Below are 15,310 nucleotides of genomic sequence, written 5' to 3'. Positions count from 1 at the left end.
TCATAAGCAAACTCAGTCCTAGGTCTCTCAGAGGGGTAAGGTTGGCTTCCCCTGATGAAAGTAATAAGCCCTTCAGTCATTCTTATCATTTGTTTTTTTAAGCACAGAGGCCTGACCATGCGGTCTGGGCGTCAGTTTTCTAGGCATGGTTCGAGTTTTAGGCCTTGAAGAAGAAGTAGATGGCATCAGTTTAATATGCAAGTCAGTAGGCCTGAATACACCCTCAGAAGCCAGTGCCTACACAGCAGCTTCGGACCCACCTAAGGTAGAGACATCCGCAGGTTCCACAGTTGAAGCATCTCGCGGCATACCGGACTCCGAATGGGCCTCAGTAGAGGCCTGCAAATATGAAGTAGCGGGTATCAGGGGCTGCGAAAGCACCTCACTGAGTACTGGCGAACTGGGCGGCCTGTCTGCCTTTACCTTTGTGTTTTTTTCGGAATGTCGATAGTCGAATGGCTTACCGAAGACATATCAGGATAATTGAACCAAGCACCAAAATATTTAGAAGCGCAAATATACAGACGGATAGTTTGTGATTTAAATAAGGCACAAAACTGACAACGAGGTACGTTGTGGTCAGGGCCTAGGCAAGAAATACAGAACAAATGAAAATATTTATGAAGTATTTGCTTTCCACAAGAAATGCAATTATTTACTTTTACTGACATCAGTTTAGAGCAAGAAAAAGTTTACCCAACAAGGTACTTGGCTTTTAGTTGAAGACTTTGGTTCTGAAACTCGAAAACGAACATTTCAGGAGTCAGTGGACCGGCACTTGCGAACTGCTTCTGCTTCGGGAACCGCACAGCAAGAAAGACTGATGTAATGACGTCGGCTGCATGTTTTATACCCGACGACCTGACGTCACGGAATAGGAGACAGCAACCGACGTAGGACCCAAGACTTTGGCCAACTTAGGGCTACTGCAAGCAGATAACCCAAATGTAATGACTGTAGTACGAGTTTGTCTGCAAGTCTAGCGAGTGTAGAATTCTTTCCCTTTTGTTTTGATGGTTGGGAAAGAAGGTGGGTAGGTGTATGGCCTGGTTGACGGTCACATCAGATACCACCTTGGGATTAAAGGAGGGGTTAGTCCTCAGGAAGACCCTGTCTGCATGGAAAATGATGAAGGGCTCAACAGCTATGAGAGCCTGAAGTTCTGATACCCTTCTGGCTGAGGTGATAGCTAGTGGGAATACAGTCTTCCAGGAGAGGTATTTTAATTCTGCAGAAGCAGTTTGAAAGGAGGCAAGGTTAGTTTCAGGGTGGCATGGGAGGCCTTCCAGGAGGTCTGATATTAGAAGCCCCTCTGAGGAATTGCTTAATCAAAGGATGAGAGAAGGGGGGGGTCTGGATCGTAATGGGCAGAAATGGCCGAGGCAAGGATTTTAATAGAGGAGAAAGAGAGGCCACTATTGAGCAACTTGGCTAGGTAATCCAAGATAAGAGGGTCGGAAGGTCCTGGCCCCTTTAGACTGTGCAGAATTTTTTTCATTTCTCTGCATATGGTTTTCTGGTGCTGGGCCTTCTGGCCTCTCTGATGATGTCTAGGACCTGTTTGCTTAACAGGGACTCCTTGCTGGCTTTTGGTATAAGCCATGCTGAAACACAGTCGTAAGTCTGGGTGCAGTATCTTCCCCCTCACCTGGGAGGTCTGAGATCGGGGAAGCTGCTTGGGGGGGGGGGGGGCTGTAAGATCAGGCTGCGTAGTAAGGGGTACCAATGCTGTCTGGGCCAATCTGGAGCAATGAGGATGGACTTTGGTCCCTCCTCCCTTATTTTGATCAGTACCTTGGGAATAAGTGGCAGGGGAGAGAAGGCGTACACAAACGGAGTTCCAGGGGAAGGTCAAGACATCCACCTTCCACGCTAGGAGGTGATGCTCCCTGATACAGAACAGTCGCAGCTGGTGGTTGAGGTGTGAAGTAGAGAGATCCACTTCCGGAGTCCCCCACTCGAGTGATTTGCAGAAAGATTTCCCTGTGGAGCTGCCATTCATGGGGGTCCAGTAAGTTTCTGCTTAGGTGGTCCGCCAGTGTTGTTGACCCCTGGTAGGTATTGGGCAATTAGGTGTAGACCCAAAGAGGTAGCTGTAAGCCAGAGGCTCATGGCTAACCTGCACAGGGGGGTATGATTGGGTGTACCACATCACTGTGGTGTTGTCTGTTTTTATAAGGAGAATCCCTGGCCTGAGATGGGGTTTGAGGGATGTGCCTTTTGTACTGCCATGATTTCTTTCTGATGTGAAAGTGAAGTTGCTGGGCATCCCAAAGACCTTGGGTAGACCTGCCTGCTAGGTGAGCACCCCAAGAAATGTCTGAGGCGTCGGTGATGGTCTGGCCGGAAGGGTGGAGGATGAAGGGAAGACCCTTGTTCCTGGCACTGGCCTCTGCCCACCAGAGAAACTTAGCTCTTATACATGGGATCAGAGGGAGAGAGGTCTCTACAGACAGAGTGCTGGCACCAAAGGTTCGTTAAATACCACTGAAATTTTCTCATGTGAAGCCTGGCCAGGGAAATGAGAAGGATGCAAGATGCCATGTATCCTACGGCTTGGAATTTCCTCGCAGCAAGGTAACCTCTGGAAGCCAGCTGGGTAAAGTAGAGAGGCAGGAAGCTCTGCTTTTCTGGGGATAGGAAGGCCATTTGGAATGCTGTGTCTAGCACAGCTCCAAAGAAAATGATCTCCCTGGTAGGGTTTTGTTTTGATTTCTTTGTTGATGGTGAACCCTAGGGAAGTTAGTAGTGATTTGACAAGGAGAAGGTCCTGCAGCAGCTTTTCTTTGCACTCTGCCTGAATGAGGCGGTCGTCCAGGTAAGGGTAAATCTGTATACTTCTCTGTCTGCAGAATGCTATGGCTGTGGCCAAGCATTTGGTGAATACTCTGGGAGCAGTACATAAGCCAAACAGCAGCGCAGAGAACAAAGTGTTGTGAGCCTGTTCTGAAGCGCAGGTATTTTCTGCAAGATTCCCTGATGGGGATGTGGAGGTAGGCATCTTTTAGGTCTAGGGTCACTAGCCAGGCATTTATTGTTAGCATAGGCAGCAGCTGCTGCAAAGTTAGCATTTTGAATATGGGGACTACCAGGGAGGTTTCAGAATGGATAGTGCCAGGATGGGGCACCAAGTGCCCTCTTTTCTAGGAACCAGGAAACATCTGGAATAAAAGCCTTTGCCTGTTTGACCTGAGGGGACAGGTTCTACTGCCCCATAGGATATCTGTTTGGACCGGTTTCAGCTGAAATTCAACTTCTGGTAGCGACCAACCAGCACTCGTGTGAACTGCTTCTGCTATAGGCTCCATGGCAAGAAAGACTGATGTAATGACATTGGCTGCCTTGCTTTATAGCACTGACGACCTGACGTCAGACTACAGGCGACTTGCAGCAGATGCAAACCCACCCCCCCAAAAATACACATTGACTCTGGTATTCGGGCCAGCTGAGGGCTACCACAGCAAGGATATCCCACAGGTGATGACTGCAACAGTGAAACACAACGAACATCTATAAGTTCCAATAAAAAGTCCAACAGGTTCCTCCAGAAGTTTTTGGAAAGAAGGATTGATGGGGGGGGGGGGGTTTGAATGAAAATGGGCAGCACAGATGTACATAACTTTTAAATTTGATGTTGCCCTTTTCATTCTTCCCGAATGAACGAGACAAAGTCCTCAGCTACGTTAATCTTGAGTGGCCCTCATGGGAGGATACTCTGGGGGAACTGCTGAGCCATAGGCAGCGCTACTTCATGTATCTAGCTGAGTGGGCTTTTGGTGGTCTTGGAAGGGAAATGGCTTGAGAACAGATCCAAAAAATGCCATCTGCAATCCACTTAACTAATGCAACTTTACAAACTGGATAACCCAATCTTTTTGGTGAGTAGAAAACAAATAGGTGATCTGAGTTTGTTTTGTTCTGTGTAGATAAAAACATAATTATCTGTGCACATCTAAGAGATTAGCATGTATTCTCCTTTGTTTGAAAATTTTGGAGAGAGAACCAGTAAAAGAATGGATTAGTTAATGTTGGACTCGAAAGCCACTTCGGGTAGAAAGGAAGGGTTTGTTAATAAAGTAACCCTGTCTTTATGAAAATAATGTAGACAGTATGATGACAGAGCCTGGAGTTCAGAAATTATTTTTAGCTACTAAGAAGGCTGTTTTCTATGAAAGAAATCTTGGATCATTTTTCGCTGAAGGTTCAAAGGGTTTTTGAGTCGGCCCTTGCAGCACAAAAGACAAATCCCAGGAAGGAACCCAACTACTGAGCTCCTCCCTCTACACATAATTCCCTAGTCCATCCTCGATCAGAGGAATTGAGGCTGGAGTAGGGCATTATGGGTAGACAGAGGAGCTCAAAAGTTGGATCCAAAGCCTAAGGTATGTGGCAGGTAACTCATTCATTGAGGGAGAATGAAAATAACACAGATGCCTAGTTATGGGGAGTAGGTACTTTTTAATTTTGCAAGTTGTCTCCAAAAGGTACAGACTGCATTTCACATCCAAGCCAACAAAAAGGGGGGACACTTCCAATTCTACAAGACCAACATTTTATTTACACCCTTACCCTTTAGCAGAAATTCTACTACAGGAAAATGTAGTGAAGAGTTTTTACTCTAGAGTGTTCCTAGTTCCAAGGAAAGACTGACCACGGGAGATACATTTTGGACTTAATCTAGGTTAAACAGATTCCTGAAAGATCCAGACGTTCAAGGAGAAAAATTCCCTGTAGAAATGCTTTACATAATTTGGAAGAGGCTAAAGAATAATTTCAGTCTCCTGTATGAAAGTCTGAAAGGGCTGCCAATTACAGTTTAATCACAGAAAAACTAGGTCCTTCTTTAAAAAAAAAAAAAGACAGCCAAAAATTCAAGAGCAGCAGAAATCAGGGAAGAAAACGCCTAAAGGGAGAATCTTTTCCACTTGCTCTTGTAAACTTTCTTGGGGGAATCTTTTTGTGAGGATACTATAAAGGTGCATACTGTGAAGAAAGCCTGGGCTGTCCGACAATTACTGGAAGTGGAGAAACCATCATGTCAGTTTGAGGGCTTGAATATTGCGATGACTCATCCTTAAGAGGTGCGACAGGAGATCTGGAGTTAGGTCCAGTATCCATGATGGATAACGAAGATGAGACCACAGTAAGGGGAACCACACCTGTTGAATTAAGTAGGGAGCAATGGTGATGACCAAGCTCTTCAACCAGGTTGCTTTCTGTATAAATTTTGGAATCAAGGGAAGTGGAGGACACGCATAAAGGAGAACGGATGGCCAAAGGTGGACTACAGCATCTCTCAGTGACTCCCCTTGAGGGGGGACCAGAGCAAAATACCTGCTGCACTTATTGTGGGGGGACGCAAAGAGGTCATAGCAAGATTGGCCCCAACAATGTAAAATCCCTTCCACCACAGACTGAGAGACCACTTGTGAAGTATCAGAATGGACTTGCTTAATTTGTCTGCTAATACACTGGCTTTCCCTGGGATGTGTGTTGCAACTAGAAAGCGGTTTGAGGAGATTGCCCATTGCCACACTCTCAATACCTCTCTGCAAAGAAGGTAAAGGATCAGACTCCTCGTTTGTTGATGTACCAGACAATAAACATGTCAGTCTGAATCATAACAGCCCTTAGAGGAGCAGCACCTTGGAATGCCTGTAATGCAAAAAGGACTGCTCTCATCTCCAGTACACTGACATGGAGATTGTTCTCTTAGGGGGACCATGTGTCTTGGACAGTCCTTCCCAAGGAATGCCCCTCATCCCAACTGGGAGGCATCAGTAGCCACAGTGGCCAGTGGGGACAGCAGAACAAAGGGTCAACCTAGATGAAAGCTGTTCAACTGGATCCATCAATGGATGTGAGGTTTACAAATTCATTTAAGCTTGGACAGTTAGAGTCCACTGAAGAACACTCGTATATTATGCTGAGGGGAATAATACTGCTGCTGCCATAGATCCCAGTGCTTGAAAAATGAATCTGGCAGGTGGAGTTGGATGGAAAAGGATCTGATGAACCTGAGATCTGAGCATGTCTATGTGATGAGTTGGGTAAGGATGCAGTTTGCATTGTGTCCAGACGTGCACCAATAAACTCAGGCTCTGAACTGGTGTTAACTTTGATCTGGCATAACTGTTATCCCTAGTGAATGACAAATCTGGAGCAAATAGTCCATGGACTGTTGAAGATGATGCATGAACACTCTAGACAGAGGAGCTCTCTGATTATGTAGCCCAGGCCGGTATGACCCTGACCAGCATCTTACCCTCACCAAGAATGATGCCACAGTACAAAGACAAAATGATCAGCTTTAACAATTGGCTTAATTAGTGGTGTCATTCAAAGGGGATCCAATGTCTGTCTGCTTGGGATGATATGCTTGACAAGCCACGCTGCTTTGCAAGGGACAGCTTGTACCAGTCACCCCTGGGCTTCCGGATATTGGCCAAGGCTCTTGCCACCCCCATAGTGCCTTTTTTAGGCAAGGCTCAAAAGACAAACCCACCTCCCTAGAAAACACAAGTGGGAAAAAACGAAGGGTAATGCTGCTCAACGCCAGAAGTCTAAACCTCAAGATGCACGCACTCGAAGCCCTCCTCAGTATGGAGAACATCGATGTCTGTGCAGTGACTGAAACCTGGTTCAAGGCTCCCGAGAGCACCCCAGCACTACCAGGTTATACCTCATATCATGCTTTTCGGCCCCAAAACTTGGACCGAACCACAAAAGGAGGGGGAGTATCCATATTCATCAAAGATGCCCACACCTCCAGGTTAGTGGCAACGCATGAAGCATCGGAGACCATCCATGTGCAACTAACCACAGGCAAAACTGCCCTACAGTTTGTAGCATGCTACAGACCACCCTCTCAAACTCAGGAACCCCACTCAGCCTTCCTGAAGACACTGGAGAGTATGAATGTCTCTCCAAATACCATCATATTGGGAGACTTCAACTACCCAAACATAAACTGGGAGCATTACTCAAGCCCAAACACCCTAGCCCAAAGGTTCCTAGAATTCATAAACTCAAATGTGATGGAACAACTAGTCACCACTCCCACAAGAGGAGATAATATATTAGGCCTGATCATCACAAACATGGGGACACAATGCTCTACACCGGAAGTATACCCCTCATTGGTGAGATCAGACCATAAATTAATCTCACTGGAAATCCACATCCCGCCCCCACCCCCAGCACAGAAGACCACAGTGAAGAATTTCTCAAAAGCTGACTTCACACTTCTTAAGACTGAAGTGGTATTCTTCAAGGCCCCTGGGCCAGTGGAAACCACAGCCCACACCTCTGAATCCTTTATAAATGCCTTCTACGGACACCTTCAAGAATGCATGGATCATGCAATCCCAAATAAAACCAAGACTCATTCCCCCAAAGGCAGGTGTCCTATCTGGTGGACCCCAGCCATTAATAAGCTTTACAACAGGAGGAGGAAGCTACTACATGACAGAGCAAAATCCCTAAAAGGGAAGGCATCTAGCAAAAAACTACGATCACTCATAAAATCATCCAAGGCCAACTTTGAGAGAAAAATCACAAAAGACACTAAAGACAATCACAAGGCCTTCTTTAGTTATGTTAGAAACCTGGGTGGAAACTCCCAAATATGCTCAGAGTTAGTCCAAAATGACAAAAAATACACTGAACCCACAGACATTGCCAACATACTGGCAGACAGGTTCAGTGCAAATTTCTCCCCCCCCCCCAAAAGGACATCTATCCAAGCAGAATGTAGCCTCCCTGACATCTCAGATGCCCAGGTGAGAGCCACCCTCTCCAAAGCTAAAAACACAGCATCAATGGGACCAGACGGTGTCCCAGGTTGCGTGCTACATGAACTCCAAGAGGAACTAAACCCGCACATAAGGCTGCTGTTTAATCTTAGCCTTACTACAGGATACGTGCCCAAAGAATGGCGTACAGCAATAGTGGTCCCACTCCACAAAGGAGGCGCTTGGCTATATGTATAAGAGATAAGTTGTATACATTTATATCTCTTATTTTTATTGTATATAGGTTTTATGGTATGTTGTATTAACTTAAGAATGTTTAAAATGGTGATAAGTTAGGATTTACTGTGATACTCTATTTTTATACACAGAACATTATGTGAAAAGTCAGCTATGACTTTAAATTTAAGGGTTTTATTAATTAATGAGTTAATTACCTTAATTGGATACAAAGCATACACTATTTAAACTAAGCTCTTTGAGCAAATGAATGAAATCTGATGAAGCGTATGGTACATACGCGAAAGCGCTCATTTTTTATACTTTTACCTTGGATTAAAGAAGAAACTTTTCATCACTACGTTGTTTGGCTGATTAATGGACTTTGTGAGTACATGCTGCCATTTCGTACTGGATACACTTGTGTTTTCTTACTACAATTTTCGCTGGTTCTGACAAGTTTTCCAGCGTGAGGTGAACAGTTTCATTGACTACTATGTTAGAAACCTGGGTGGAAACTCCCAAATATGCTCAGAGTTAGTCCAAAATGACAAAAAATACACTGAACCCACAGACATTGCCAACATACTGGCAGACAGGTTCAGTGCAAATTTCTCCCCCCCCCCCCCCCAAAAGGACATCTATCCAAGCAGAATGTAGCCTCCCTGACATCTCAGATGCCCAGGTGAGAGCCGCCCTCTCCAAAGCTAAAAACACAGCATCAATGGGACCAGACGGTGTCCCAGGTTGCGTGCTACATGAACTCCAAGAGGAACTAAACCCGCACATAAGGCTGCTGTTTAATCTTAGCCTTACTACAGGATACGTGCCCAAAGAATGGCGTACAGCAATAGTGGTCCCATTCCACAAAGGAGGCGCTTCTACGGTCCCTGGAAATTACCGCGCCATAAGCTTGACGAGCCTGGTCTGCAAAGCTATGGAGAGGATCATTATGGAACTCATAAACAAAGACATTGGGGACCTACAAACACTGGATCCCACTCAATTCGGCTTTGTCAAGGGCAGATCCTGCCTTTTGAACCTGGTCGACTTTTTTGAAACAGTCACTAAGGCCATTGATGAGGGTAAGGCAGTTCACACAGCCTACCTTGACCTTGCAAAGGCCTTCAACACAATATCCCACTCGGGCATCTTAGACAAGCTCACCAGCCTAAATGTAAACCCACATGTCATAAGATGGGTTGCAAATTGGCTCAAGGACAGAACCCACAAGGTCAGAATTGCTGGAGCCATGTCAGACTAAGCCAGTCACAAGTGGTGTCCCACAGGGCTCGGTCCTGGGACCCCTCTTGTTCGGCATTCATTTTTCCGAGGTGCAAGCTAACATAGGAGGATTGTGGCTGACAACGTTCGCAGACGACTGCAAACTGGGCGCCATAATTGATACTCCAGCGGACACGAGCATCCTTCAGAAAGGCCTCATAGAAACGGATAACTGGTGCCAGAGCCATGGCCTTAATCTGAACACCAAAAAATGTATAGTCATACCCTTCGGGAAAAACAAGGTACCCATGAATTACCACATAGGTGGTAATCCATTAAGCACGGAAGTAATCAGGGACCTAGGGACCCAAGTTGACAGTAACCTCTCATTTGACACTCACATTGCCAAAGTGGTTAGGAAGACCTTCTATATTGCCCACCTTATCATAAAAGGATTCACATCTAGATCAAGAGAGGTCATTGTGCCCCTATACTCTTCCCTTATCAGGCCCATAATTGAGTACAATGCCCCATTTGGGATGTACCTTACTCGACACCTGCAGCAGTTAGAAAGACCCCAAAAGTACCTCACCAAGAGGATCAAGGGTCTCAAACATATGTCATATGCTGCCCGGCTGAAGAAACTCCAGCTCTATTCAGTCGCATACCGCCTACTCAGAGGCGATCTATGCCTGACATACAAGGCCATGTCCAATCCGGAATTAATGGACATGCTCCACCTCAGGAAATCCAAATCCACCAGAGCCACGAGAGCGAGAGATCTGAACCTAAACACAGAAATAAATAGGATGTGCTGGAGGGACAGATTCATAACCCAAAGGCTCCCTACACTCTGGAACAGAATCCCAGTCCATGTTAGGCAGAGGCCCTCACTGACTCTCTTCAAGAGAAATCTTGACGAGTGGATGGGAGATCGTAGATTTACCTCGGGGGGTCATCTCTGTGTTACTACTAGACAGAGGCACAGTAAACTAAACCCTAAATGGGCACAGTATTCTCATTCCAAGGGGTGGCGAAAGCCACACACACTCTGGCTAGGCTTACAAATGCCCTAGGGCAGATAGCCTAGTATGAACCTATGAACCAATATCCAAGGTAGATACTTCAGATGAGACCTTAGGAAGGAGAACCATGCCTAGCGAGGCCAGAAAGGGGCAATGAGGATGAGGGTGTCTTCAGGTGACTAGCTTTCTGTAATTCTTTGGGTATTAGGGGAGGAGGAGGATAAGCACAAAGGAGACCCAGAGGCCAATCGTGAATGAGAGTGCCCCTGGGAGACTCCCCTGCTGAAGGATCAGGGCAAAATAATTGCTGCATTTGTGGTTGCCTGGGGAAGTAAAATGATCGCAGCACAATTAACCCCAATTGTGGGATATTTGTCTTGCCACTAACGGATTCGGGGACCACTCTTGAGGACTCAAGACAGATCTTCTGAGTCTGCTGGCCAGCAAGTTGGAACTTCTGGGAATCCGAGTTGCAAGAAAGTGCCTGGAAGATATCACTCATTCCCACACACTCATGGCCTTCTCTACACAGAGAATAAGACCATGTTGCCCTTGCTTGTTGATATATCAGACCACCACCATGTTATCCGTTTGAATTGCCATGGTCCCCAAAGGGAGGCACTCCTGAAATGCTTGCAATGTTAAAAGGACTGCTCTCATCTCCAGGATGTTTATGTGCAATCTGGTCTCTGAGTGAGACCACATGCCTTGAACTGTACTGCCCTGAAATTGCCACCACACCCCAACAGGGAGGCATCTCTGGTCACTGTGGCCTTGAGCAGGGGAAGACAAAATGACCTGCCTAGATACAGGTCCTGAGACTGAAGCCACCAAGCAAGATGATTCCTGCATACCTGAGTCAACTTTATCATCATGGATATGGGTTGGAACCAGAATGGACTGCTGGACTGCCAAGGTCCACTGAGCACTCACATGTGATATCTGGCGAAGGGAACTAACTGAATGGCAGCCGCCATTGAACCTAACACTTGGAGGATCAAACAAACTGATGGGTATGCTAGCTCCAGCAAGAGAGAGACTGAACTTTGAATGAGTTGAATCCTGCAGGGAGGCAGTGCTGCAGTTTCTGATAGTGTCCAGCAGGACCCCGATGAACTCCAGGTTTTGGCAAGAAAAAAAATTGGACTTGACAGATTCACAGTGATACCGAGATATTGGAAAAGGCTGAGGATATATCTGGTGGCCACGGATAGCTGATGCCTCCTGGGAGCCGTTAACAGCCAATCGTCCAGGTATGGAAAGACCCAGAAAACTTGCAGCCAGAGAGGAGCTACTACTATTGCCATGCATTTGGTAAACACCTGGGGGGTGGCTGTGGTGAGTCCAAAGGGCAGGACTTTGAACTGCTAATGACTGGCCCCTAACCGAAAGCGTGTCTCCTGGAGCATCTGTCACGCTTTATACGACAGTATGCATTCTTGAGATCCACTGAGCACATCCAACTGCCCTTGCGCAAGACGGGCAGAATGGACTGAACAGTGACCATCCAGAACTTGGACTTTTTGACAGAGATTTAGTTCACCAATGTCCAAAATCAGATGCAGGTCCCTGGTCTTTGTCAGCACAAAAAAGATGCAAGTTCTTGACCCTCATTGTCCTGTTGGGATTTCTTGGATGGCTCTTTCGTGAAGGTCTTGAATCTCAAGATAGGCCAACTCTCTTTGGCGGAGTGCAACGTCCGGGAGAAAGTTTCGAACTGGAGGGGGCTGAGAAGAGAGAATGGACCAACCCCTGGAAATAATTTTTAGCACCCACTGATCGGAAGTGAGACTTGTTCAGGCTAGTGGGTGAAGGGAGAGTCAACCCCCAACTGCCTCCAGGGTAGGACAGTCAGGCAGCATCTCAGGAACACTGAAAGGGCTTCTCAGAGAAAGGTTCTCAGGAAGCCCTGGCTCTGCGGACCCCCTCTACTCCTGCGGTGACGTCTGCCATTGAATTCCCTGCCCTGGCTTACAGAAGTGGATTCCTGGGGATCATCCTGAAAGGATGACAGTCCTCCAGATCCAAAGTTTCTTTCTTACGTTCTGGGTCTTAGAAAAGGACTGCTGGTGAGTAGAAAACTTGATCCCTACAGTGGAAACAGTCTTGCCTTCCTGCTCGTTGTAAGTTATGGTTTCCTTAACAGATGGACCAAACAAGGTGGAGCCATCAAAGGAGGCGCTGGTGAAAGACGCCTTAAAGGGTTCTGCAAACCCACAAAGGTGAAGCCAAGTATGCTTTCGAATGGCAATACTGGTGCCTGCCGCTCGAGAGGTGGCCTCTGCAGAATTGGAGATCAACCTCATCAAGCATTAGCTAGTCACCAAGGCCATTGACGAGGGGAAGGTGGTCCACACAGCCTACCTGGACCTCGCAAAAGCCTTCGATACAATACCCCACTCGGGCATTATAGACAAGCTCACCAGCTTAAATATAAACCCCTATGTCACTAGATGGGTTGCAAACTGGCTCAAGGACAGAACCCACATGGTTAGAATTGCTGGAGCCATGTCAGACTCCAAACCAGTTACATGTGGCGTCCCCCAAGGCTCAGTCCTGGGACCTCTCTTGTTCGGTATATATTTCTCGGAGGTACAGGCCAACACGGAAGGACTGTGGCTGACCAAGTTCGCAGATGACTGCAAACTGGGCGCCATAATCAACTCTCCAGCCGACACAAGCATCCTCCAAAAGGGCCTCATAGAATCAGACAACTGGTGCCAGAGCCATGGCCTCAAGCTAAACGCCAAAAAGTGTATAGTCATCCCCTTTGGCAAAAACAAAGTGCCCACAAATTACCACATAGGTGGTAATCCATTAAGTACAGAAGAAGTCATTAGGGACCTGGGGACCCAAGTTGATAGCAATCTCTCATTTGACAACCACGTGGCCAAAGTGGTTAGAAAAACATTTTATATAGCCCACCTAATCATGAAGGGATTCACATCTAGATCAGGGGAGGTCATCGTACCTCTTTACTCATCCCTCATCAGGCCCATAATAGAGTACAATGAACCTTTTTGGATGTACCTTACCAGACACCTGCAGCAACTGGAAAGACCCCAAAAGTACCTCACCAAGAGGATCAAAGGGCTCAAACAGATGCCATATGCTGCCCGGTTAAAGAAACTCCAGCTCTACTCAGTGGCATACTGCCTGCTCAGAGGCGATCTGTGCCTGACGTATAAAGCCATGTCCAACCCAGAATTAATGGACATGCTGCACCTCAGAAAATCCAAATCCCATCGAGCTACGCTCAGAGACTTGAACCTCAGCACTGAAATAAATAGGACATGCTGGAGGGACAGATTCATAACCCAGAGGCTCCCTTCACTCTGGAATAAAATCCCAGTCCAGGTTAGGCAGAGTCCCACATTGACTCTCTTCAAGAGGAATCTTGATGAGTGGATGGGAGATCGTAGGTTTACCCCGGCTATCACTTCTGTGTCACTGTTAGACAGAGGCACAGTATACTAACCTCAAAAAAAGGCATAGCAAAATTAATTTAAAATGGGTGGCGAAAGCCAAACACACTCTGGCTAGGCTTATAAATGCCCTAGGGCAGATAGCCTAGTATGAACCTATGAACCTATGAAGTCAAGAGTAGACAGTTTAGAGACCAGCTTGAGACTCTCTGGAAGCAACAGCTGTGTCAGGGAAGTGGTAGGCTCCAAAACCAAATCCCTCTGAAGCCGGGTAAAGTGGGCCAAATAATTTGTTTCTCTCTCAGTCCGAAAGGAACAGAGGCAAACACATGCTTTCCAAAATGATCAATCACCCGGGACACACTGTTCAGGGGATGGACCAAGGAGCTTTGCTCATCTAACTCCTTATTAGTAGCAGTGGCCACCACAATGGCATCGATGGGGACACCTTTGCTCCAAAATGTTCTATCCTTGGTAGGACTGAGGAATTTGTTGGCTTTCTTGGGTACAGGTTCCATCATGTCCAGCTCCTTCCAAGAACTGCTGGCGATAAGGTCCACAAGCTCATTAACAGGTGGGAGGAACCCAGGCAGAAGATGGGCCCTTCCCGAAAGCCTTCAGGAACACTGACTCCTCTGAAGACAGGGTTGGGAAGACCAACTGCCTCTCTGCTTGAGAACCTCGAGGATGTCCCCGAAGGACACTTCCTCAGGCGGAAGTCTGGGGAACCCATCTCCTTCCTCAGGCGGAAGTCTGGGGAACCCATCTCCTTCCTCAAAATCCATGTCCTCAGTTAGGGACTCTGGGGGGAATTCAAGTGTCTACTCTTACATGTTCTCTTCCATGGGGGTTCCTCCATGGTGGGCTCACAGGAGGACTCGGAAGAGACAGGTACCCAAAGTGGGGCAGTGCCTGCCTGAAGGTGCTCGCAGGAGGGCTGACCCTGGACGGATGATGAGGCCTCAACACCCAAACCTGGAAAAGCTGGGGAGGACCTAGAGAAGACGTAGAGGTAACTGCCAAGCTAGAGAAGGTCCTCTATACTGCCCAGAAGGCCGGACTGGATGAAGCTCCTCCCTCCAGACCAGGACCACTTGGGAAGGGAGAAGGGATCCCGACAGCACTGAAGCCCCCCTGATATCAGCCCCAAGCTGTCCAGTGCTGAAGCTCCCAGGGGAAGGAAACTGTCCAAAACATCTGGGCATGATCTCACCCCCAGCGAACTTGCCCTTACCCCTCGGGAGGCGAGGTACACCCTGATCCAAGGGCAATGGAACAGAGTCAGCCAGGGACCCTGATGGTGTTGAGAAAGGGGTATATACCAAACACTGTTGGCTTCTCACTGGAAATCCCCTGGTCCTGATGTTCCAAAGCCTGTGGGACTGGAAGCAGAGAGTGGTCCCCTAGTCACCTGGGCAGGGGATGGCAGCAAGCCTAATTCAATTTGAGCCTTGAGGAAGCTCCTCATCATCCTATACATGTCTGAGGGAAGCAAACTTCTGGAGGATCTGGACGATACTGATGAGTGACCTGATCTTGCAGGGGATACGACCCTGGATCCAACAGCCCTATGGCCCTAGAAGGGGATCTACTCTGAGTCAGATCAGACTTCCTGAAAGACGGGGGGGGGGGAGACTTTCAATTATAATGGATCAGACAGCTTAGC

The 15,310-nt window shown here is 47.3% G+C and overlaps 1 protein-coding gene across 2 annotated transcripts in view; it reads right to left on the bottom strand.

The window, feature by feature from the left end:
- The window catches only part of LOC122799715 (fibroblast growth factor receptor 1), a 749,414-nt gene that overhangs the window by 163,642 nt on the left and 570,462 nt on the right, over window positions 1-15,310 (bottom strand). The window lies entirely within an intron of this gene.

This window comes from Protopterus annectens, chromosome 1.part0, assembly GCF_019279795.1.
Source record: "Protopterus annectens isolate FY-2018-M chromosome 1.part0, PAN1.0, whole genome shotgun sequence".
Classification (NCBI taxonomy): domain Eukaryota; kingdom Metazoa; phylum Chordata; order Ceratodontiformes; family Protopteridae; genus Protopterus; species Protopterus annectens.
The sequence above is the reverse complement of the archived record's forward strand: the minus strand, read 5'-3'. Positions and strand labels throughout refer to the sequence as shown.